Source organism: Mesoplodon mirus (genome assembly GCF_964341445.2).
Source record: "Mesoplodon mirus genome assembly, contig: HAP1_SCAFFOLD_893, whole genome shotgun sequence".
Classification (NCBI taxonomy): Eukaryota; Metazoa; Chordata; class Mammalia; order Artiodactyla; family Ziphiidae; genus Mesoplodon; species Mesoplodon mirus.
In genome coordinates, this window is record NW_028295147.1 from 120,059 (window position 1) to 145,792 (window position 25,734).

The window sequence follows — 25,734 nt, forward strand, 5'->3', positions numbered from 1 at the left end:
TAACCCCTATCAAAATACCAATGGCATTTTTCACAGAATTAGAACAAATAATCCTAAAATTTGTATAGAATCATCCAAACAAACAAACAACCTCCAATAACCAAAGCTATATTGAGAAAGGAAAACAAACCTGGTGGTATGACATGCACTGATCTCAGACTATACTACAAAGCTATAGTAATCAAAACAGTATGGTATTAGCATAACAACAGACACATAGGTCAGTGGAATAGAATAGGGAGCCCAGAAATGAACCCACAGTCATGTGATCAATTAATCTACAACAAAGGAGGCAAGAACATACAATAATAAAGACAATAAATGGTGTTAGGAAAATTGGACAACTACTTGTAAAAGAGTGAAACTGAACTATTTCCTTATACCATACATAAAAATAAATTTAAAATGGATTAAAGACTCACATTTGAGACCTGAAACCATAAAACCCCTAGGAAAAATACATTGACATCGATCTTAGCAATATTTTTGGGGGGTCTATCTCCTCAGCCATAGCCAACAGAAGTAAAATTAAACAAGTGTCATTGTATCAAACTGAAAAGCTTTTGCAGAGAGGAGAAAACCATCACAAAATGAAAAGGTAACTTACTGAATGAAAGATTTTTTCAAATGATATATCTGATAAGGAGTTAATATCCAAATTATCTAAAGAAATCATACAATTTAATACCAAAAAACCCCAGATATTCCAATTTAAAAATGGGCAGAGAACCTGAACTGGTCACTTTTTAAAGTGTTTGATACAGTACTTAGATGCATTCTTTTTTCATTAGCCTTGAATATCAATACTCTTAACATCTCTGTTTATAAATGAAGAAATTAAGGAATGGAGAGATAAATGACTTGTCTAAGGTACAAAGCTTATTACAAAAAAGATTATACTAAACCAGACCTCTGATTCAGATTCCTATACTTTAATCATTATGGCTTACTGCAGAAGATTAGAGACAGAATTTGACATTGAAAGCTTAGATTCCAGTTTTTAATGAGACTTCTTCACCATGCCTTTATGTCTAAGGGAAAAAATTCTGGTCTGTACTGCCATTAATGGTAATACTGCCTTAGAGAAATGTTCTGGAGGGAAAGGATATTATTCAAATTTATTTTTAAAGTTTTTTTTTTTGGTTTGACTTTGTTTCTTAGTTTTCTCATGCTAGGATGGGAGGGCAAACAAAACCTAAACTAACAATACCAACTATACGTGTGTGTGTGTGTGAGTGTGCCTGTACTTATAAGTATGAAAATACAACTTACAAGCAAAGGCAAGGCCAGAATCTATAAGGCTAAGGATTTTGACTTTATCTTAGATGCAAGAGAAAGCAATTAAATGAAAAGATAGTTGTGTAGATACTAGGCTGTTCAAGTAGAGCAAAGGAGAAATGGTAGTGGCTAAGACGGTGGCAATGAAGATGAAGAGAAACATTATATAAGTGATGAGAGAGAGAGAGATGAGATTCCAGAGGACCTAATGATGCAGTCTATGCAGAAAGTGAAGAAAAGGAAGGAATTGAGGACCATTCCCAGGTTTTTGCATTGAGTTACTTTTTGTGTGAATCATGGCACCATTCACTGAGGAAGAAAAGATTTGCAGGATGGGACAGTTTGGAAGAAGGAATAATTGAAGTTTCATTTTAGACATCTCAGTTGTACAGACGTCAAGCAGTGTTCCTCATATTTCTCCAATGAAAAGAATCACCTGGGGATCTTACTGCACATATGGATTATCACCTTTTCTGCTAGAACTTCTGGTTTGGTAGTCTGAGTTGAACACAAAGTACTGGATTTTCTCACACTGCAGAAGAAAAAAAAACACACTGAAGGAGGTGGGAAAGAGCTAACCTAAGTAACTTTGGAAAACAGTATTTTAATATACTGTAATTAACCATGCACAATATATACTGAAAGGCTAAAGACAAGAAGAAATGTACACAGAACCCGGAGGAAGATGGCGGAAGAGTAAGACACGGAGATCACCTTCCTCCCCACAGATACATCAGAAATTCATCTACACGTGGAACAACTCCTACAGAACACCTACTGAACGCTGACAGAAGACCTCAGACCCCCCAAAAGGCAAGAAACTCCCCACATACCTGGGTAGGACAAAAGAAAAAAGAATAAACAGAGACAAAAGGATAGGGACGGAACCTGCACCAGTGGGAGGGAGCCGTGAAGGAGGAAAGGTTTCCACACACTAGAAGCCCCTTCGCGGGCGGAGACTGCAGGTGGCGGAGGGGGAAAGCTTCGGAGTTGCGGAGGAGAGCACAGCAACAGGGGTGTGGAGGGCAAAGCGGAGAGATTCCGGCACAGACGATCGGTGCCCTCAGGCACACACCAGCCCGAGAGGCTTGTCTGCTCGGCCACCGCGGGGGGGGGGCGGGGGGGGGCGGCGGGGCTGGGAGCTGAGGCTCGGGTATCGGGTTTCAGTTGGAGCGCAGGGAGAGGACTGGGGCTGGCGGCAGGAAGAGAGCCTGAAGGGGTTAGTACACCACGGCTAGCCCGGAGGGAGTCCGGGGGAAAAAGTCTGGAGCTGCCGAAGAGGCAAGAGACTTTTTCTTCCCTTTTGTTTCCTGGTGCGCGAGGAGAGGGCATTAAGAGAACTGCTTAAAAGAAGCACCAGAGACGGGCGCGAGCCGCGGCTAAAGGCGCGGACCCCGGAGACGGGCGTGGGACGCTGGGGCTGCTGCTGCCGCCGCCACAAGGCCTGTGTGTGAGTGCAGGTCACTGTCCACCCCGCCTTCCGGGGAGCCTGTGCACCCCGCCACTGCCGGGGTCCCGGGACCCAGGGATGGCTTTCCCGGGAAAGTGCACGGAGCGCCTCGGGCTGGTGCAACGTCACGCCGGCCTCTGCCGCCGAAGGCCCGCCCCACACTGCGCGCCCCTCCCTCCCCTCTGCCTGAGTGAGCCAGAGCCCCCGAATCAGCGGCTCCTTTAAACCAGTCCTGTCTGAGCGAAGAACGCACGCCCTCCGGCCACCTACGCGCAGAGGCGGGGCCAGGTCCAAGGCTGAGACCCGGGAGCTGTGAGAGCAGAGAGGAGACAGGGAAATCTCTGTGCAGCCTCGGAGGCAGCAGATTAAAGCTCCACGGTCCACTTGATGTGCCCTGCGTCTGTGGAGTGCATGAATGGACAGCGAATCATCCCAAATTGAGGAGGTGGACTTTGAGGACAAGATTTAAGACTTTTCCCCCTTTTCCTCTTTTTACAACGAATTATCCCAAATTGAGGAGGTGGACTTTGAGAGGAAGATTTTCGATTTTTCCCCCTGCTCTCTTTTTGTGAAGGTGTATGTGTATGCTTCTGTGTGAGATTTTCTCTGTATAGCTTTGCTTCCACCATATGTCCCAGAGTTCTATCTGTCCGTTTTTTTTTTCAATAATTACTTTTTAATTTTAATAACGCTACTATATTTTATACTTTATTCTATTTTACTTTACCTGCTCTTTTTTCCTACCTTCCCTTCCTCCCTCCCTCCGCCCCTTCTTTCTTTCTTTCCTTCCTCCCTCCCTCCCTTCTTCCTTTCACTCTTTTTCTTTCCTTCCTCCCTCCCTCCCTCCCTCCTGTCTGTCTTTCCTTCCTCCCTCCCTCCCACCTTTCTTCCTTTCACTCTTTCTCTTTCCTTCCTCCCTCCCTCCCGCCTGTCTTTCTTTCCTTCTTCCCTCCCTTCTTCCATTCACTCTTTTTCTTTCCTTCCTCCCTCCCTCCCTTTTCTTTCTTTCCGTGCTTCCTCCCTCCCTCCTTTCTTTCTTCCTTCCTTCCTTCCTTTCTTTCTCTCTCTCTTTCTTTCTTCTACTAATTCTTTCTTTCTACTTTTTCTCCCTGTTATTCTGAGCCGAGTAGATGAAAAGCTCTTGGTGCTGCAGCCAGGAGTCAGTGCTGTGCCTCTGAAGTGGGAGAGCCAACTTCAGGACATGGGTCCACAAGAGACCTCCCAGCTCCACATAATATCAAGCGGCGAAAATCTCCCAGAGATCTCCATTTCAACACCAGCACCCAGCTTCAGTCAACGACCAGCAGGCTACAGTGCTGGTCACCCTATGCCAAGCAACTAGCAAGGTAGGAACACAACCCCAACCATTAGCAGAAAGGCTGCCTAAAAACATAATAAGGCCACAGGCACCCCAAAACACACCACCAGACATGGACCTGTCCACCAGAAAGACAAGATCGAGCCTCAACTACCAGAACACAGGCACTAGTCCCCCCCACCAGGAAGCCTACACAACCTACTGAAACAACCTTAGCCACTGGGGACAGACACCAAAAACAACGGGAACTACGAATCTGCAGCCTGCAAAAAGGAGACCCCAAACACAGTAAGAGAAGCAAAATGAGAAGACAGAAAAACACACAGCAGGTGAAGGAGCAATATAAAAACCTACCAGACCTAACAAATGAAGAGGTAATAGGTAGTCTACCTGAAAAAGAATTCAGAATCATGATAGTAAAGATGATCCAAGATTCTATTTCCAAGATCCAAAATCTTGGAAACAGAATAGACAAAATGCAAGAAACAGTTAACAAGGACCTAGAAGAACTAAAGATGAATCAAGCATCGATTAAAAACACAATAAATGAAATGAAAAATACTCTAGATGGGATCAATAGCAGAATAACTGAGGCAGAAGAACGGATAAGTGAGGTGGAAGATAAAATAGTGGAAATAACTGATGCAGAGCAAAATAAAGAAAAAAGAATGAAAAGAACAGAGGACAGTCTCAGAGACCTCTGGGACAACATTAAACGCACCAACATTCGAATTATAGGGGTTCCAGAAGAAGAAGAGAAAAAGAAAGGGACTGAGAAAATATTTGAAGACATTATAGTTGAAAACTTCCCTAATATGGGAAAGGAAATAGTTAATCAATTCCAGGAGGCACAGAGAGTCCCATACAGAATAAATCCAAGGAGAAATACGCCAAGACACATATTAATCAAACTGTCAAAAATTAAACACAAAGAAAACATATTAAAAGCAGCAAGGGAAAAACAACAAATAACACACAAGGGAATCCCCATCAGGTTAACAGCTGATCTCTCAGCAGAAACTCTACAAGCCAGAAGGGAGAGGTAGGACATAATTAAAGTGATGAAGGAGACAAACCTGCAACCAAGATTACTCTACCCAGCAAGGATCTCATTCAGATTTGATGGAGAAATTAAAACCTTTACAGACAAGCAAAAGCTGAGAGAGTTCAGCACCACCAAACCAGCTTTACAACAAATGCTAAAGGAACTTCTCTAGGCAAGAAACACAACAGAAGGAATATACCTACAATAACGAACCCAAAGCAATTAAGGAAATGGGAATAGGAACATACATATCAATAATTACCTTAAATGTAAATGGACTAAATGCTCCCACCAAAAGATACAGATTGGCTGAATGGATACAAAAACAAGACCCATATATATGCTGTCTACAAGAGACCCACTTCAGACCTAGAGACACATACAGATTGAAAGTAAGGGGATGGAAAAAGATATTCCATGCAAATGGAAATCAAAAGAAAGCTGGAGTAGCAATTCTTATATCAGACAAAATAGACTTTAAAATAAAGACTATTAGAAGAGACAAAGAAGGAAACTACATAATGATCAAGGGATCGATCCAAGAAGAAGATATAACAATTGTAAATATTTATGCACCCAACATAGGAGCACCTCAATACATAAGGCAAATACTAACAGCCATAAAAGGGGAAATCGACAGTAACACACTCATAGTAGGGGACTTTAACACCCCACTTTCACCAATGGACAGATCATCCAAAATGAAAATAAATAAGGAAACACAAGCTTTAAATGATACATTAAACAAGATGGACTTAATTGATATTTATAGGACATTCCATCCAAAAACAACAGAACACACATTTTTCTCAAGTGCTCATGGAACATTCTCCAGGATAGATCATATCTTGGGTCACAAATAAAGCCTTGGTAAATTTAAGAAAATTGAAATTGTATCAAGTATCTTTTCCGACCACAATGCTATGAGACTAGACATCAATTACAGGAAAAGATCTGTAAAAAATACAAACACATGGAGGCTAAACAATACACTACTCAATAACGAAGTGATCACTGAAGAAATCAAAGAGGAAATAAAAAAATACCTAGAAACAAATGACAATGAAGAAACGACGACCCAAAACCTATGGGACGCAGCAAAAGCAGTTCTAAGGGGGAAGTTTATAGCAATACAATCCCACCTTAAGAAACAGGAAACATCTCAAGTAAACAACCTGACCCTGCACCTAAAGCAATTAGAGAAAGAAGAACAAAAAAACCCCAAAGTTAGCAGAAGGAAAGAAATCATAAAGATCAGATCAGAAATAAATGAAAAAGAAATGAAGGAAACGATAGCAAAGATCAATAAAACTAAAAGCTGGTTCTTTGAGAAGATAAACAAAATTGATAAACCATTAGCCAGACTCATCAAGAAAAAAAGGGAGAAGACTCAAATCAATAGAATTAGAAATGAAAAAGGAGAAGTAACAACTGACACTGCAGAAATACAAAAGATCAGGAGAGATTACTACAAGCAACTCTATGCCAATAAAATGGACAACCCGGAAGAAATGGACAAATTCTTAGAAATGCACAACCTGCCAAGACTGAATCAGGAAGAATAGAAAATATGAATAGACCAATCACAAGCACTGAAATTGAAACTGTGATTAAAAATCTTCCAACAAACAAAAGCCCAGGACCAGATGGCTTCACAGGCAAATTCTATCAAACATTTAGAGAAGAGCTAACACCCATCCTTCTCAAACTCTTCCAAACAATTTCAGAGGAAGGAACACTCCCAAACTCATTCTACGAGGCCACCATCACCTTGATACCAAAACCAGACAAGGATGTCACAAAGAAAGAAAACTACAGGCCAATATCACTGATGAACATAGATGCAAAAATCCTCAACAAAATACTAGCAAACAGAATCCAACAGCACATTAAAAGGATCATACACCATGATCAAGTGGGGTTTATTCCAGGGATGCAAGGATTCTTCAATATACGGAAATCAATCAACGTGATACACCATATTAACAAATTGAAGGAGAAAAACCATATGATCATCTCAATAGATGCAGAGAAAGCTTTCGACAAAATTCAACACCCATTTATGATAAAAACCCTGCAGAAAGTAGGCATAGAGGGAACTTTCCTCAACATAATAAAGGCCATATATGACAAACCCACAGCCAACATTGTCCTCAATGGTGAAAAACTGAAACCATTTCCACTAAGATCAGGAACAAGACAAGGCTGCCCACTCTCACCACTCTTATTCAACATAGTTTTGGAAGTTTTAGCCACAGCAATCAGAGAAGAAAAGGAAATAAAAGGAATCCAAATTGGAAAAGAAGAAGTAAAGCTGTCACTGTTTGCAGATGACATGATACTATACATAGAGAATCCTAAAGAGGCTACCAGAAAACTACTAGAGCTAATCAATGAATTTGGTAAAGTAGCAGGATACAAAATTAATGCACAGAAATCTCTGGCATTCCTGTACACTAATGATGAAAAATCTGAAAGTGAAATCAAGAAAACACTCCCATTTACCACTGCAACAAAAAGAATAAAATATCTAGGAATAAACCTACCTAAGGAGACAAAAGACCTGTATGCAGAAAATTATAAGGCACTGATGAAAGGAATTAAAGAAGATACAAACGGATGGAGAGATATACCATGCGCCTCGATTGGAAGAATCAATATTGTGAAAATGACTCTACTACCCAAAGCAATCTACAGATTCAATGCAATCCCTATCAAACTACCACTAGCATTTTTCACAGAACTAGAACAAAAAATTTCACAATTTGTTTGGAAAAACAAAAGACCCCGAATAGCCAAAGCAATCTTGAGAACGAAAAATGGAGCTGGAGGAATCAGGCTCCCTGACTTCAGACTATACTACAAAGCTACAGTAATCAAGACAGTGTGGTACTGGCACAAAAACAGAAAGATAGATCAATGGAACAGGTTAGAAAGCCCAGAGATAAACCCACGCACTGCTCAACTTATCTTTGATAAAGGAGGCAGGAATGTACAGTGGAGAAAGGAAAGCCTCTTCAATAAGTGGTGCTGGGAAAACTGGACAGGGACATGTAAAAGTATGAGATTCGATCATTCCCTAACACCATACACAAAAATAAGCTCAAAATGGATTAAAGACCTAAATGTAAGGCCAGAAACTATCAAACTCTTAGAGGAAAACATAGGCAGAACACTCTATGACATAAATCACAGCAAGATCCTTTTGGACCCACCTCCTACAGAAATGGAAATAAAAACAAAGATAAACAAATGGGACCTAATGAAACTTCAAAGCTTTTGCACAGCAAAGGAAACCATAAACAAGACCAAAAGACAACCCTCAGAATGGGAGACAATATTTGCAAATGAAGCAACTGACAAAGGATTAATCTCCAAAATTTATAAACAGCTCATGCAGCTCAATAGCAAAAAAACAAACAACCCAATCCAAAAATGGGCAGAAGACTTATATAGGCATTTCTCCAAAGAAGATATACAGACTGCCAACAAACACATGAAAGAATGCTCAGCATCATTAATCATTAGAGAAATGCAAATCAAAACTACAATGAGATATCATCTCACACCAGTCAGAATGGACATCATCAAGAAATCTAGAAACAATAAATGCTAGAGAGGGTGTGGAGAAAAGGGAACACTCTTGCACTGCTGGTGGGAATGTGAATTGGTACAGCCACTATGGAGAGCAGTATGGAGGTTCCTTAAAAAACTACAAATAGAACTACCATAGGACCCAGCAATCCCACTACTAGGCATATACCCTGAGAAAACCATAATTCAAAAAGAGACATGTACCAAAATGTTCATTGCAGCTCTATTCACAATAGCCCGGAGCTGGAAACAACCTAAGTGTCCATCATCGGATGAATGGATAAAGAAGATGTGGCACATATATACAATGGAATATTACTCAGCCATAAAAAGAAACGAAACTGAGCTATTTGTAATGAGGTGGATAGACCTAGAGTCTGTCATACAGAGTGAAGTAAGTCAGAAAGAGAAAGACAAATACAGTATGCTAACACATATATATGGAATTTTTAAAAAATGTCATGAAGAACCTAGGGGTAAAACGGGAATAAAGACACAGACCTACTTGAGAATGGACTTGAGGATATGGGGAGGGGGAAGGGTAAGCTGTGACAAAGCGAAAGAGAGACATTGACATATATACACTACCAAACGTAAGGTAGATAGATAGTGGGAAGCAGCCGCAGAGCACAGGGAGATCAGCTCGGTGCTTTGTGACCGCCTGGAGGGGTGGGATGGGGAGGGTGGGAGGGAGGGAGATGCATGAGGGAAGGGATGTGGGAACAGATGTATATGTATGACTGATTCACTTTGTTATAAAGCAGCAACTAATAAAAAAAAAGAAATGTACACAAATATTGAACGTTAGTAAATTTATTTTTCACACGTGTACAGGTTAATGATTTTTAAATATTTTATGTGTATTCCAGAATTGAGCAAATGAATAAATAGACTGCAAATAATGAGAATCAGGTTTCTAATTGTTAAAGAAAAGAGTTACAAATAAGGAAAGGGTAAGGGAGGCTAGAATAAACCCTGTGGTGTTGGATTGGAATCAAGGTATCAATTTGAATTCATATATCAATTTGAAGTTATATATATATGTAGATAGATGATAGATAATGTGTGTGTGTGCACACGTGTGTGTGTATACACACACACCCAGATAGATAATATGAAAATAGAGATACTTGTATATTTTTATGTATTCGTATATATATTTTTAGCTCTCTCTGCTGAAAACACAATGAGGTAGCTTGGATAGTGATAAATCCACCTCATACCAAGATTCTGGTTTCTGAATACCATTATTAATGCAAGGAACAAGAACTCCATGGAGAAATGACTGATTCAAGGCTGAGACAGAGGAAAGTAAAAGATGGGTCTGGAGCATTTTGTGGTGTCAGAAAATAAGATATTACTCCAAAAATTGTATGGCCATGTAGGAAAAATATAGGAGACAGCTGGAAGGAGTACCAGTGACCAAATATGGAACACTTTGAGAAACAAAACTATTAATGATAGTAATAAATTTTAACCCGTAGAATAAAATAAATATCCACAAGTTCACACTGATGTATGTATATATATGAACAAATAACCAGATAAATACATAAATGAAGGAGAAGAATAGCTCTTTCTTATACTCAAATTATAGTTAATAAAGGTAGAGGGAATGATGGGAATAGAAAATGAACAATCATCAAACACCACAGTAATGGGTGGAGTCAAAAATTATTGATGGATGCTAAAATTAGTATGCGAAAATTAAACAAGAAGCAGAATATTTGAACAATCTCAAATAATTACAAAGGGAAAAATAGTGATTTTGCAGCTATCATTATAACTAAGTCATCAAAGTTAATATCCCCAGTAGTGAGACATACCTCTAATATTTGTACCTCTAATATGTACTGAAAATGGCATATCTCTCCTGAAGTGTTCTTGTCAAGAAATACATATCCTCAGTCTAACCATGAGAAAATATCAAACAAACCCTATTTGAGAAAAATTCTACAAAATGACTGGCTAGGATTTTCCATTAGTTCAAGGTCATAACAGACAAAAAAAAGACTGAGGAACTATCCTAGATTAGAGAAGAATGGGGAGATATGACAAGCAAATGCAATAAGGGATCCTAGATTTGAATCTGGACCACAAGACAATAGGCAATATTTGAATACGAGTCTATAAATCGTTAGTAGCATTGTGACAATGTAAACTTTCTGCTTTCAATAATTATACTCTAGTAATAGAAAATGTTAACATTTGGGGAAGCTGAGTAAAGGGTATATGGGAACTCATACTGCTATGTTTGAAGTTTTTTGATAAATAAGATTTGATAACACAGTTTTATAAAACCTTAGTTTGGACATTTCTGAACCTCTTTTTTGTTTCCTTATGGAAGAAAGCTGCTTGTTTAGGGTTAATACTAATTCAATGGGGGTAAAATTTACACAGGACCAACCCTAACATTCATAGTGTGTGGCACAGGAAACAACTTTGAATGGCCATTTCAAGGAACAATATACTTAAGTGTATACAATGAGTAAAATGGATGAACTACACAAATTAATGAGTTGAAAAACCATAGAATCATAGAATTTTCTCACTGTAAAGGCTCTTACTTTCATAACTTTTCAGAACTTTTCCGTTCCTATGGGTAAATACCAAAGAGCAGGATTACTAGATCACTGTATGGTAAAAGTACGTTTATTTTGTAAGAAACTGCCAAGTATCCCACTAGCCACAAATGAGAATTCCAATTGTTCTGCATCATCACCAACTTCGGTATTTCAGTTTTGGGATTTTAGCCATTTAAATAGGTGTGTAGTGGTATCTCATTATTGTTCTAACTCAAAATTCACTGATGACATGGAATGTGTAGCATCTTTTCATATGCTTATTTGCCATGTGTCTATTTTCTTTGTTTAACCATAGTAGTTTTGTTGTTTTTTTTTTAACCAAGGCCTGCTAACTCTTGTCCTGCTGTGTCTATTTATGTTGTCTTTTTTCTTTCTTTCTTCTTTTTTTGAACTTTTGATCATTTAGTCTTTTTCCTGGTTATGTCCAATTATTTTTTATACTAAAATTGGGCTTAACTTATTTTAGGAAACTATAAAGATACCTCCACATTCTGGATGTTGTTATCTTTCTCTTGAAAAGATTTACTTTGGCCCAAGGCAGACACTTACTATAGGGACTGGTAACCTTAGTCCATTCTCAGTTTGAGCTCATTCAAAGCCATTTTTCAGTCTGTGTGAAGGTTGGTCTATTTCTGTCTTGTCCTTCCCTACGGGTGTTGCCATTTGGGATTACCATGTGAAAGTTCGGATTCTCCCTGTTCCCAGCTACCCTTGTATTTGTTAGGCTTTAAATGTAATGGTTCCCACAGCCCTGTGAGACTAAAGATACACTTAGCTTCTCATTCCATTAGTTGTTGCCTTTAGCTTGAGCTGTTGCCCTTTGGCTTCTGTGGTTAGAGTCTTTTGAACTCCTTGGCTTTTCAGTTCCTAGGCTGTAAGATTTGAATCAGCAAATGCCCAAAGGAGAAAAGCTGCACCAAATGTCAAGCTTGCGTCTGTGTTTCCCTTCTCTCCACAACTTGGCCCACATGTCTTGGTGTCTCTCTAACATTCAGATGCCAGCGAACAGATGTTTTCTTACTTTATCCAGCTTTTCTAAAAGCTGTAGACTTCACCTGATCTTATGTTATTATTGAACTATCATCTCAATTACCCCTAGGAAGAAAATTTACAATTTTATGTTTTATTTTTTATTTTCTATATTACCTCAGTTTCTGTAGAGACCTTTTACCTCACTATTCGGTCTAGTTCCTGTGTTAGCAGTAAGATGGAGATAAGCTGGAGGCTAAGAATACTGGGGGGAAATCACTGATGAATGATATGTCTCATTCTTTTTGTTTTTCCTCTCCTTATTTATTACTCTGGCAGCCTACACCTGCCTTTCTTCATTTGACCCAGTTGCCCAAATAAGAAACCCACTCTGGTAAAGACCTGACTTTACTCTCATAAATGTCTGCATGTTAGGATTAGCTAGATGATGAACACCATGCCAGAGTTCTTTGTGTGAGACTTTTGCAGACTTTTGTTAGCCCTTTAGTTTGCCTCTTGCCAACGCTGCTCAGATTGTTGAGGTTTTCTAAGATTCTGTAGGTCAAACCTCTCTACCTGCATACCAGATGAGCCCTTCTCTCTTTCCTGACCTCACTTGTGGGAGGTTAGCCCTCGGTTCTTCTTTTTCCCCATCCAATCATAATCGTTCATGAATTCTAAAAGGCCCTCAAAGTATCTGTCATCCCTTTCTCTCTTCTCTTTTCTATCAACACTGTTAAATATTAACCATATATTTGCATACCTCTTTCTTACTTACAGTGGAATATTGGAAGGCTCGATCATTAAGTGTGAGTCCCACCAAACTAGGACTCATACAACACTCTCCTCCAGGCCAAAACTTTTGATATCCACTGGGTTTTTCTTATACTATCTTATATGTAGCTAAATTTGTAATGATTTAGTTAATGCCTGAGTTATGTGACAATAAGAAATCAGTCAAATTAGCACTACAGAAGTGCAGCTTAGACCTAGGGACCAGAACCAAGGACCACAAAAACCTGTTAACCAATAAGTTTCACTTGTACTTCATGTTTAACAACTGCTGAGGGTGAATGGGAAGTGAGGGAAAAAGAGTTTAACTTCATATCACAGAAACTTGCGCTAAAATGAAGAGGAAAATGACCCAGTTCCTGGTTCAAGTCACTGTAATCTGCTTCAATAAATAATAACAGCACACAAGGAAAACAAACACTATATGATAGGAACAATGGATAATTAAATACCAGATCAGGGAGGACAGATTACACTTGCTATGGGATTTCATTAAAGAAGGCTTCCAAAAAGTACTGGCTTCTTCTGAGAAGACTTCTCAGAACAGGTAGCATTTAAACTGAGTCTTGAACAAGTATATAGAGGGTAGGGAACAGGCCTTCCGGGCAGGGAACAGGCACAGTGTCAGGAATGGCACAAAGGGCTTATGGAATAGGGGACAAAACTGGCTGAACACAGGAGTGCTACGTGTTGGGGAATATGGAGGAAGGCTGGCTGAGGTTGGTTAAATGAAACATAATTAGATGGAAGAGAATGTAGGTGCAAAGACACATGGAAGACTGTGGAAAGCCCCTGAAGATGGAGGTCAGCATAATAATATGAAGAACTCAGTGGTACTTTGACACTGTATGAATGTCTAGGTTTAAAAAATCAGGAAAACACAATAAAACAATAAACTACTGATATAATGATATGTAACCAGAGGCCAGATACCAAAGAATACACACTGTGTCTTTCCATGTATGTCATATATGGTGATAGAGGTCAGCTTAGGTGTTGCCCTGGGAGAGTATGGAACAGAAAGAAGTAACAGAGAACCGTGTAGGGTGTTAGAAATATTTTATAATATCTTGATCTGGTGTTGCATACATGGGTGCATAGAGATGTAAAAATTCAGTTATTAGCAATGCAGTTAACCTACTAGAGTTTTTTTTTTAATGTATGCGTACATTAAAAAAAACTCTAGTAGGTTAATTAGGCTGTCAGTTGTATGAAGTAAATTTTGGTCAAGGAATAGCCAAGGTAGTAATGCAGTAATAAGTTATAAATGTACTCACTGTGCTCTAGAATGTCACAATTGGAATACAAGAAATATGTGTAAGAAAAAAGACAAATATGCAACATTGATGGTTGGATGAGCTGAATAAGTTAGATCACTCTACTTTCAATTTAAGAACTTGGCCAGTGTTTGGATACCTCTGAACAAAGAAAAAAAAGAAATACAATTTTTATTATGCATATGCTATGTATCAATCCCTGACTTATATTTTGACACATATAAACATGGGAAATATTGCACCTTGTAACTGAGACAATGAAGATGAGTGAGGTAGCTGGTTTTGACACTAGAGGCTGAGAAAACCATCAGCTCATAATCGTAAGAAGTCTGAAGTCGGAGGAAAAGAATCAAGAGGAAATAGTGGTAAGTGCCAGGAGCTTCTGGAAACTACATCAGAGATGAAGACTCCAGGACTGTTGAGCTTTCTAAGATTCCCAATAACTCAGGTAAAAACAGAGGGCTTAAAACTGAATCCTGGGGATATATGTATGCATATAGCTGATTCACTTTGTTACACAGCAGAAACTAACACAACACTGTAAAGCAATTATACTCCAATAAAGATGTAAAAAAAAAAAAAACTCACTCCTGCAAAGTAACAATTGTTACGACAAACAGTAAAGAATTATAAGAAAAATAATCACATGCCTGTCCCAACAGAGAAATATCCTAAGCTCCATCTCACCATTTCTCCGATTGGCCTTTCACAAAATACAGTCCCATCAGCTGAATATAGGTTTGTCAAGTAACTGTGAGTAAGACTGAATTAAACAAAAATAAATCAATTCCTTCCTCCAAAACTTTTCAGAGTATGTAATGTAACAAAGTGAAACTTGAATTTCATGTCGGGATGTAGAGTACAGCTCTTCCCAAATGCTTCTGTCTTGTAACTACATTAACATCATCTAAAACCAGTGTTCTGCAGGACAGAGATTGTGAAATGCTGCTCTCATCATGTAAGATATCAAGTCTTTCTGAAAATCCATTCTTCCTTCTGCCCTTTCTCCTGTTGTCCCTGTCACCTGGAATGTCTGTCCTAAGCTCCACCTGCCAAAACCCTACCCATTTTTAGGATCCAAGAGATAATAAAAGGCTTACATTACTGAAAGGCAGAGAAAGAAATCCCTTCCTAGGAATCTACATTTCCTTCCTAGGGAAAAGAAAAATTGTAAAGTATACCACAGTGACCTTAAGTCTATGAATGTAACTATGTTGTGTTACTTGGAGTTCTGTAAAAGTCAATGTGCTACAATATACATGGATATGAATGTTTGATCTCTTACAAGTAGAACTTGCTGATAACTTTCATCATGAGCGAGGTTAATGATTAAGGGAGCCATTGTATTTGGCTCAGCCCTTATAACTAGGGAATATTAAAATTGGAAAGGTCCCTAGATATTAGCAAATCTATCCACCTCGTATTCTAAGTAAGGAAACTGAGACCTTCATAGATTGGATACTTACGTTAACAAAGGAAAAGGATATAAGATTGGCAGACCTACCTTTTAGATTAAGAATTTTGAGATTTTTATAGACTACTAGGACATTATGTCCACTGATATTGAGACAATGTGTTTCTTAGTCATCATTTCCTATTGCACTGACCAAGCGAGGTGCCAGTCAGTAGTTGTACAAAGGGAAAAAGAAAACTTTAGAAACTCCCAATTTATATACACAGGGAAATTCATCATTCATGTTATTTAAGCTAACTGGATGCAGTTTATCAGCTACATTGAGGAATGGTGAAGTGAAGTGTCTACACAATTAACATGTTAGTTTGTGTCATGACCTCCCTGGTGTTCAAGTGAGTTAACGGTTAGCACTCAACTAGGCACTTAAGAGTCCATTATAAATCTGGACTAAACGTTTATTTGTGGCATCTTTGTTCTTCTTTGGTGCCCTTAGGCAGAATTAGCCCTCTTATGTTTTGATAAATTCAAGTATTAAACAGGGCTAAGGTTTCACAAGTTCTTTGGCCTGAACATGGGGGTAAGGGAGACCAATGAGCTGGAGTACTTCTAGATTTAAGAATAGTCAGATTGAGGAAGAAGAGTCTTATGCCAGAGGTGAAAGAAGACTGATTATAATTACCTATTTTTAAAAATTCCAACCCTTTTCAATGTTCTAAAGTGACCAGGAAGTACATGGGTATGCTAGGAAGTAAGGGAGTCAAGCAAGAATATTCTCTAAGAGTTTGTGGATGGCAATGAAGAGGAAAGGAAGATAGAGACAATCCTAGAAAAGGTTTTGGTTGGCCATAATAATGAAGTCAGAAGGAGAAGAAGAAAAAGAAGAAGAATGACACATGCAATGGGAAAGAGAAAGCAAGAATAGAGAAGCAAAAGGGAGAGTAGAAAAATGAGACAAATTTGGAGAAGGAAATGAGGAAGAAAACTGGGTGAAAGGAAGCACTGATGGTAGACCACCTGACACTCAAATATTAACACGATGCACATTTAAGATGTGTCATCAATGGCCATGGTCATTACCCTCAAATAGTTTACAGTATGTGTTTCAGAGACATTTATAAATTGAAAATGCCATTAAAATAAGTGCCAGGGTATAAGTATTCATGCAATTGTATGGGAGAATAAAAAGTCCCCCATCAAAGAGCCTTCTGAGACATTGGAAAAAAAGGAAAAACCTAAAAAGCATAAGACTCTTCCTATTTTCATTTCCAATGATACATCCCAATCTTGATGATCAATCAGCGATTTAAATATCAACTATAAACACAGTATTTTATGAGCTGCTATGCAGTATACTATACTAGAGCAATAGAACAGAGAGGACCTCAAACCCTCTGTTCCCTCAAATTGAAAGGCACGCTTCCTGACCTCTCCAGACCACTACTGGACACAGGGAACACACGCTAATGTTTCAGGACCCCAACCAGCAGTCACCTGCTTTGTGATTACTTCCATGACACACCCTCACTAACACCACTGACTTTCCTGCTCCTACGGGACATGACACATATTTCCTATTTTAACACATACCACAGTGCATTATGATTGCAGGTAGGTGTTCTAACAACTTAAAAGAGAATGATGACTTTTTTCTCTTTACGTCTTGTTATTTCCCTACTCATAATATTTCTTGAAGAGAAACCATAAAAATATAAGCAAACACAAAAAAACAGATAATATACAAAACGTGTGCTTTGCACCTTAACACAAACTTAAGTAAAATTAGTTCTGACAGTATCCGGCATGACAAACTTCCATAGTACAAATGAGAATGGACCAAGGTTTGAGCAGGTACAGGAGACAATCCACGCATGAACAACACCAAGGAAAGGTAGACAGGAAGTAACATGGTGTGTAGGAAATCACGAGACCAGTCTGATGGGAAGAGACTTAAACAAGACTGAAACTCACTTTCTAAACCTCCATCTCCAATTGGACAATTCGCAAGACACAGGTGCACCAAAGTGGCCAAATATTCAATCCCTTTAATGGGGAGGAACAGTTTAAAATTTTATAAATTTAGTTTGCCCAAAAGCAACTGTCAAATGTTGGCAGGACACAATGAAGGCTTACCTTTGTTAACATAGTTAAGTCTCTCTCTCTCACAACTAGCCCACTTGGCTCCACGTTCCTTAGCGCACCTGACGCACTTACACAGCATTGATGGGCTTTACACAACTGGAAGGTCACATCTTTATTTCTTATTGCAGGAACACAACATCCGGAAACTTTATTTCTATCAGAAGCTAAAGCAAAATTATTGTAAAATGAGTCATTTAAACCATACATTTTATCACCTTTAAAAAGCATCTGCTCTGTGCTAAGGATTAGAAATGACTCCTGTCCTTAAAGCCTCATTAAGGAGGAAGATCTATAAAGTCAAAATTTCAATCACATGAGATAAAGCACAGAAGTGCCTATGGAGGCCAAAAGTTGTATCTAAGTGACGGCTTCATGATAACCCTGAAGTACAGTCTGGAAAGATGAGGCTACGCAGAGGTGGAGTAGGAGGTGCATTAGCTGCACAGGGAGCACCTGTGCAAAGACACTCAAGCCTGACACCTGCTGGGCACTGTAAATACTGCAGGTGGGGATGACTAAAGACCAGGGGTCCAAGTGTGAGAAGAGACAGAAATGAAAATAGAGATGTTGGCCCAAGCAAGCCTGGGAGAGAGCATGGCTTGTATCCCACAGGTGATGAGGCCTGGGGCTACCACTGGCTGAGTAAGGGTGCCTCCGCTGATGAGAAAAAGGCGCCCCGCAGCTGAAGGACCGACTAGATAAAGGGAGTGATCACAAAAAGCTCCCCTTCCTCAGGGCCAAAGAGCCCCAGGAGGCTTGGCAAAGCACAGTTCAGATTACAGGCTTCTGTGCAGAGCACACGCTGGGCGGCTAGTATGCACTAACTCTGTGTGGGCAAGCCATTAGCAGCATTATTTCAGGCATATCTTGTCATGTTAGAAGATCACTCAACCCGAGTAGGCAGATGAACTTAGAGGAACTGAGACCAGGGGCCGCAAAACCACCCAGGAGTTTCTGCCAGAGTCGGGGCAAAATGTAATGTGGATGAAGAAGCAAATTTAGGAGGAGGCCAAAATTTACAAGCTAGACCCACTGGATGAAAGTCATAAAGAAAGTTCAGTGAAGGAATTCTGAAGAGAATGGGCTCTGCATTTTTCTTACAATCAATGTAAAATATTAGGCAAAATTAAGTACAGTGGCTTTTAAGGTCCCTTCCAGCTCTAACTTCTTTTGATTTCTAACTTATTACTCTGGTTAAGTAAAGTCCCTTCAGAGGTACAGAACAGTTCCTACACCTGAATGGGATGCAAAGAATAATCTGACTTCTCTTCACCAGGGAATGAGTTGAACTGTCCTTGCAGAAGAAGTAACACATGGTGAGAACCCCAGATCCTAGAAAAGGGCCAGGCACACGATAAGTATTCAGCTTTTTGAAAACAAATGAACAATCATTTCCTCTCCTAGATCTCCACACCCTTTCTCTGCTGGCTGCTTTCTTTCAGCTTATAAACTTCCTCAGTATACCCACTTAAAAAGCCCTCAGACCTATGATTCTTTGGATCTTCTTGTGGGTAACCTAAGTCTCTCCCATGCCTTCAAACACCTCTCCTCCCCAAAAGCCCACATCTGAACCTTGGGCCCAGACCTGTCTACCAGGCCCCTCTAAAGCACTGAAGATGAAGTAAGATCCTCTCCCCACCCCCAATACCTTCCTACTGTGCTCTGTATCTCTCAAAAAGATGCAGCTGTAAACTGTCACCCGCGCTTGCTGCCCTCCCTTTTCTAACTGGTCACCAGGCCCCACCCATTCTCTCTCAGATCTGCAAAATCCAGTCCAACCTTTTATAACTTAAGTGGGAACCTTAGATTACAATTCACCCTGCACCCAATCAAGTGCCTTGCACATGGAGGTCCAAGTGAGTCTCTAAACCAGAAGTCCATCTCACTGTTCTTTAGGGTTTCCCACAGCCTTCAGGATAAACATCTAAACTTCTGACAGGACAAACAAGGCCCCGTTCTGTTGGGCCCCACTAGGTTTCCAGTATCAACTCTCATTTCTTTCCCAAACCCTGAGTTTGAGTCCTATACCTTAGTTTTGCCATATTTTCTTATATTTCTCAAACTTTGACACACACTGCTCCCTCCTGCCACCCCAGGAGCTTCTACATATCCTTAGAAAGGATGGCACCTCCTCCAAGAAGCCTACCCTGAACTTTCCCTTCCAAGATTCTGTGCTCTGCAAAGGGGGAAGGTTGGGGGGGGGGAGGGATACATTAGGACTTTGGCATTAACATAGACACACGACTCTATATCAAACAGATCATCAACAAGGACCTACTGCACAGCACAGGGAACTCTACACCATGGCCTGGAACAAACTGTACGGGAAAAGAATCTGAAAAGGAATGGATATATGTATAACGGAATCACTTTACTGTACGCCTGAAACTAACACAATATTGTAAATCAACTATCCTCCAATATAAAATAATAATTAAATTAAAAAGAAAGATTCTGTGCTCTGTAGCACCAGAACTCACTTCTTCCAGAGCACTGACTACTGTGCTTGTGCTTACCTGCCGCCCAGTAGAAGGGGAGATTACCTAGGGCGGAAGCATCGTCTCCAGCAGCCCTTGGTTCTGACAACTCATTCAAGTGCCAGGATACTTTACACACATAACCTGCTTAATTAATTCTAAGAACCCACAGAAAGAGTGGTTTTTAATGTCATTTTACAAGTGTGGGGATTGCAGTTCAAAAGTAACCTGCCCAGGCCACAGACAGCATAAGCCCTGGAATTCAAACCCTAGGCTGCCTTCACACCAGTGTTCTTTCCACTATATGATACGACTACTGAAAAACAGATTTTTTTTTCCTGAGCCCTGTTTTAATGGAAAGGAAATGAAGCTGGGATATACCAATTTCCTAATCGCTTTGGCGTGTACCAGGCAAAGTCGTTCAACAGACCAGGTAATATCTGTGGAACAATTAACGATGCTCCAAACTGTCCTAAGTGTTCTACATTGTAGGGTCTACAAGCATTAACACAGTTCGACCTTGTAACCTCCAGAGAGAGTGAGTCCTGTTCAGCCCATGCTACAGATGAGAATACTGAGACCTAGAAGCCTTAGAGCACTCGGCCGGGGTCACCGAGCCGGCAGGAGTCCTAGGCCACACGCCCCATCTAGCGCACGCACACCCGGACACTGGGCACCGGTTCTAGTGCCCACCCTTCACCTTGCACCATCTAAAACCCCGCTTCGCAGCGCCCACACAAGAGCCCCTGGAAGCGGGAAGTACAAAGCTGTCTCAAACAGATGAACCAGTTTGCACGGCAGAAGTTGAGACACGGATGTAGAGAACAAACGTATGGACACCAAGGGAGGAAAGCCGTCGGGGGTGGGGATGGTGGTGTGCTGAACTGGGCGACTCGGATTGACGTGTATACACTGATGTGTATAAAATTGATGACTAATAAGAACATGCTGTATAAAAAAATAAAATAAAATTCAAAAAAAAAAAATACTGTCTACTGTCCTCCGCGCCCCCTGGAACACTCACTGTAAATATCCAGGAGGTGCTTGCAGAATGAATGAATCCATGAACAAACAAGCTCACTCATTTCAAACGTGCAGTCACGTGCGAAATGTGACCTTCTGAGAAGTTAACCTTCTGGAAGGAGCCCATTTTCTTAATGTATTCAGCATCGAGTCATCACAAAATATGAACTCTTATAAAGTACTGGCCCCTCACTTCCCATGAGAAAGCAAAATTCCTCAGCAGGGAAATGGGAGGGTAGCAGACATTACCCGCAAAGCTTTAGGAAGGCTGCGGCTCGCTGAGCACGTCACTAGGGCCCCTGACCGCCTGCCTGGTAGTAGGACAGACACACCAGGAACGGCTGCTGACCGGCAGAAAGAGCGCCCGGCCAGGCAGGCAGCACACCCCGCACCCTGCCAAGCGAGGTCTGGCCAGCAAGGGAAAGACGCTCTCCACTGCAGAACCGCCCACCACTATAGATAGCCAGGTCCTGCCACGGCCTGGACACATGAGGCCTTCCTTACAAGGGTTACACATCTGTGGCCTTGCTCTGCCTCGAAGAAAAGACAGTGACGGCGACAACGTGACCATCTCCAGATGAACTTTCAACTTCGTTTCAAGTGCCTGGGTGCTGGGTCACAGTGGATTTCTAAACTCTTCCAATATTCAAAAATACCAATTTCTAAGATGCAGAAGGGGTGTTAAACATACACTTAGCACAGACCCCAGTCCCACTCCTGAGTATTTTCTCAAGTGAGGTAAAAACCCAAGTTCACATGGAAACCTGCCCTGGAATGTTTACAGCAGCTTTATTCCTGATCCCCTCAAAACTGGAAACATCCCACAAGTCCTGCCACCCGCACGCGAATGGACAAACGGAAAATGGAATACAACACAGCCAGAAAAAGGAGTGGCTTCTCATACCCGCAACAACAGGGATGACGGACTTCCCTGGTGGTCCAGTGGCTAAGACTCCACACTCCCAATGCAAGGGGCCCGGGGTCCATCCCTGCTCAGGGAACTAGATCCCCCACGCCGCAACTAAAACATACTGCACGCGGCAATGAAGATCCCATGTGCCGCAACTAAGACCCAGCACAGCCAAGTAAATAACTACCTAAATAAATATTTAAAACAACAGCAAAAAAAACAAACCCGGGAGGAATCTCGCATAGGTTTTGCTGAGCCAAAGCAGCCAGAATCAAAAAGCTACATGCTGTTGTTCCGTTTATCTGACTTTCTGGAAAAGCCAAAACCTTAGGGACGGAGAGGAGATTAGTGGCCAAGAGGCTAGAGGCACCCTGGCGCCAAAGGGCAGCAAATAGGATGACAGGATTGCTCTGCCGCCTGATGGCGATCAAAACTCCCACAACTGTGCACTACAAGTGAACTATGCTTCACGGCTACTAAGGACACACAAATTCGTACATTTTGAAAAATGTGCCGGCCAGCCATCCCCTGCATGACAAATGCAGTAAGAGGGGCGGGGAGGCGAGGCAAGTGGATCAGCTGGAGTTCTGAAGGTTCTCCCCACTTTCAGTTTCCCTCCCCTGGCATGTCTCCCCGCCCGGCCCACTGCTGCTCAGGCCGCCCACCCGGGCCGCCTGGAGTTACCCAACCGGAAAAGCCAGAGACCAGGCTCAGCCGCGCCTCCAGGCACAGGAAGGGCAAAAATAGAAAGCGCCAGTGCGCAGTGGAGGGCTGGAAACCCTCGGACCTCAGATAACTGCGGAGAACCGGGGCTCGGAGTCAACATCGGCTCCAGGCGGTCCCAGCGTCCCGACCCCGGCCGCGACACACTTTCCACAAAACTGACACACACGCGCGGGTCGCGCGGGCTTCCCCGCCGGGTCGCCTGGAGGCCGGTCCCCCGCAAGCTGAGCGCACGAAAGGGCGCCGGCCCAAGCCGCCCGCTGCGTTTTCCCTCCGGAAGGTGGGCTGCGGGGCCCAAGCGTAAACCCTGAGACAAGGTACACGCGCACCACGCCGCCACAGGGGACGAGAGGCCGGGCGCCCACCTGGCCGGACACCCTGCATTTCTGCAATCACCGGACTTGTGTGTAAATTTCCCTTTGGCGTGTCATTTTCCAAAGGCCACTCAAGATCAGGGGACAGCACGCCTCCTCTCCAAGTGTCCTGCCAGCCCACCCACTCAAGATCAGAGGGACAAAATGCCTAACTAAAACAAAACAAAACAGAAACACAAAAAACTGGAGAGAGGGAGGAAAGGGTGCCCTCAAAAAAAAAAAAAAAAAAAAAAAAACAAACCTAAGCACGTTGACAGCGCTAAGAATAAACTACCAGGCAAAAGAAACCCTACATGTCAAATCCTAAAGTACAGAAGGGCAAGCCCGCCGGCAGTCCAGGCCCGGGGAGACCGGGGTCCCCAGCCCTGCAGAGCCAACCGCAGACCGGCTCGGGCGCCCCTCAGAAGCCCGGGGTCCCCGCGGCCGAGTCTGCGCCCCCGGCCGGCGCCGGCTCCCCTCTGCCCACCCTGCGCGCGGGGGCTGGAAAAGGCCGCGGAGAACCACGGCGGGGCGGGAAGGGGGGCTCCAAAGAAGGTCTGGCGACTCGAGTCGCTCCGTTTCTCGGTGGGCTCAGCGCCCGCCGTGGGGGAAGAGGGGCGGGGGTCCGGGAGGAGGGGACGGGTGGCACTTACGTAGACCGGCAGCGGCCACGGGCAGACGGCGGGCTCGGCCCCCACGAGCGATTCCAGCCTCAGCTCCAGCTTCTCCCCCATGTCTTCGCGCGCCGCCCCCGCACCGTGCTAATCTGCCGGTTGGGGGAGGGGCGCGGCGCCGCCGGCGGGGGCGGGGCAAACAGGCAGGCGGGCAGTGGGGAGGGGGCCTGGCCTGGGCCTCAGCCGCCTCCGCCGCGCTCCCGTCCGGCCCCCGGCTCCCTCTTTGTGGTCACAGGCCCCGGGCCTCCAGCGCTGCTGCGAACTCAGGCCTGCGTGAGGCGAGCACAATGAGCCGGGGACCGGGCCGAACCACTCGCGGCGCGCGCGGCCCACCCTGTGGACACGCCCGCTCTCACGCACGCACGCACGCACGTCTTCGGCTGCCCCCAGCCACACCCACCGGCCCGAAGTGGGGACCCGAGGAGACCCCTCGGGGCCTGGGGTGGCGGGTTCGACTCCCGCCCTTGACGTACCGTGAACCCCCCCCCAATAAGAAGACTATAATTCCTCATTAAATATGACAGCTGGAATCCCGGCTTCTGTTCACAAAAATGCCGTGTATTTAGCCTATGCTAGGCACCAGACCGCGGACGCTCAGTACTGGCAAAAAAGGAAATGCCCTGCCCTCGTGGCACTGCCATTTTAATTGGAATAGTAGGGACAATGGTCAAGGGAGAAAATAAAGTGTCATCATCGCCACGGGGATGGTTAATCTCATGTGCGCACTGCGTGGGGCCCCGGCAACCACAAACATTATTCCAGATGTGGCCAGGAAGGTATTTTTCACAAGAGATTAACACTGAAATTGGTCCACTTTGCGTAAAGGAGACTGTCAATGCCGCGGCGTGGGTGGGCCTCGTCCATCAGTTGAAGGACTGGAGAGAAAAATGAGGTTCCCTAGAAAGAGGGAACTGTTCCTCCAGTGGCCTTGGGACATCAGCTCTTCCCTGTGTCTCCAGCCCAGAGTCCTGCCTGGACTTGCCTGCCTCACAGTCACATGAGTCAACTCCTTAAAACAAAACTATATATGTAAAAATACTGAATATATACAAGCCTATTAATTTGTATATGTGTATACATATTATATATATGTACACACATGTTTATATGTGCGTGCGTTTGTATTATATGTGTAAGTACTATATACAGTATACATACAAGCCTATATATTTGTGTGTATATATTGTATACATGTATGTATGTGTATATATATAGTATACATATCATAAATGTGAACATGCTGTATATATACACACACCCATATATTGATATATGGGTGTGTGTATATATACAGTGTATGTACGCTGTACGTATGTATGTATACAGTGTATATTTATATATAGGTGTGTATATATGTTGTATACCTGTATGTGTATATGTTGCATAGGTATTATATGTATATATATATATACTATATATAGACACACTTGCATATGTATTTATATGTGTATGTACATGCGCATATTTACACATAGGTGTGTATGTGTGTGTATACATTGTGTATATGTATGCGTATATATCTTATATATATGATATATATGTATAGATATGATGAATTTATATGTACAGTACATATATATTTTTATGCTACATGCTTTTATATGTAGGTGTATATATGTGTCTATATGTATGTACGTGTATTGCATATATTATATATGTATGTATACTGTATATATACACATCTAAATATCTTTGTATGTGTGTATATATGTA

The 25,734-nt window shown here is 42.1% G+C and overlaps 1 long non-coding RNA gene across 2 annotated transcripts in view; it reads right to left on the minus strand.

Moving 5' to 3' along the window:
- The window catches only part of LOC309797685, a 117,552-nt gene extending 93,035 nt beyond the window's left edge, over positions 1-24,517 (minus strand). The window contains exon 1 of one of the 2 annotated variants that reach the window (XR_014292776.1): positions 24,001-24,517. This is a non-coding gene — a long non-coding RNA (uncharacterized lncRNA). The remainder of the gene's footprint in view (positions 1-24,000) is intronic. The other variant, XR_014292777.1, reaches the window with a different exon arrangement.
- Positions 24,518-25,734: the final 1,217 nt, after the last annotated feature.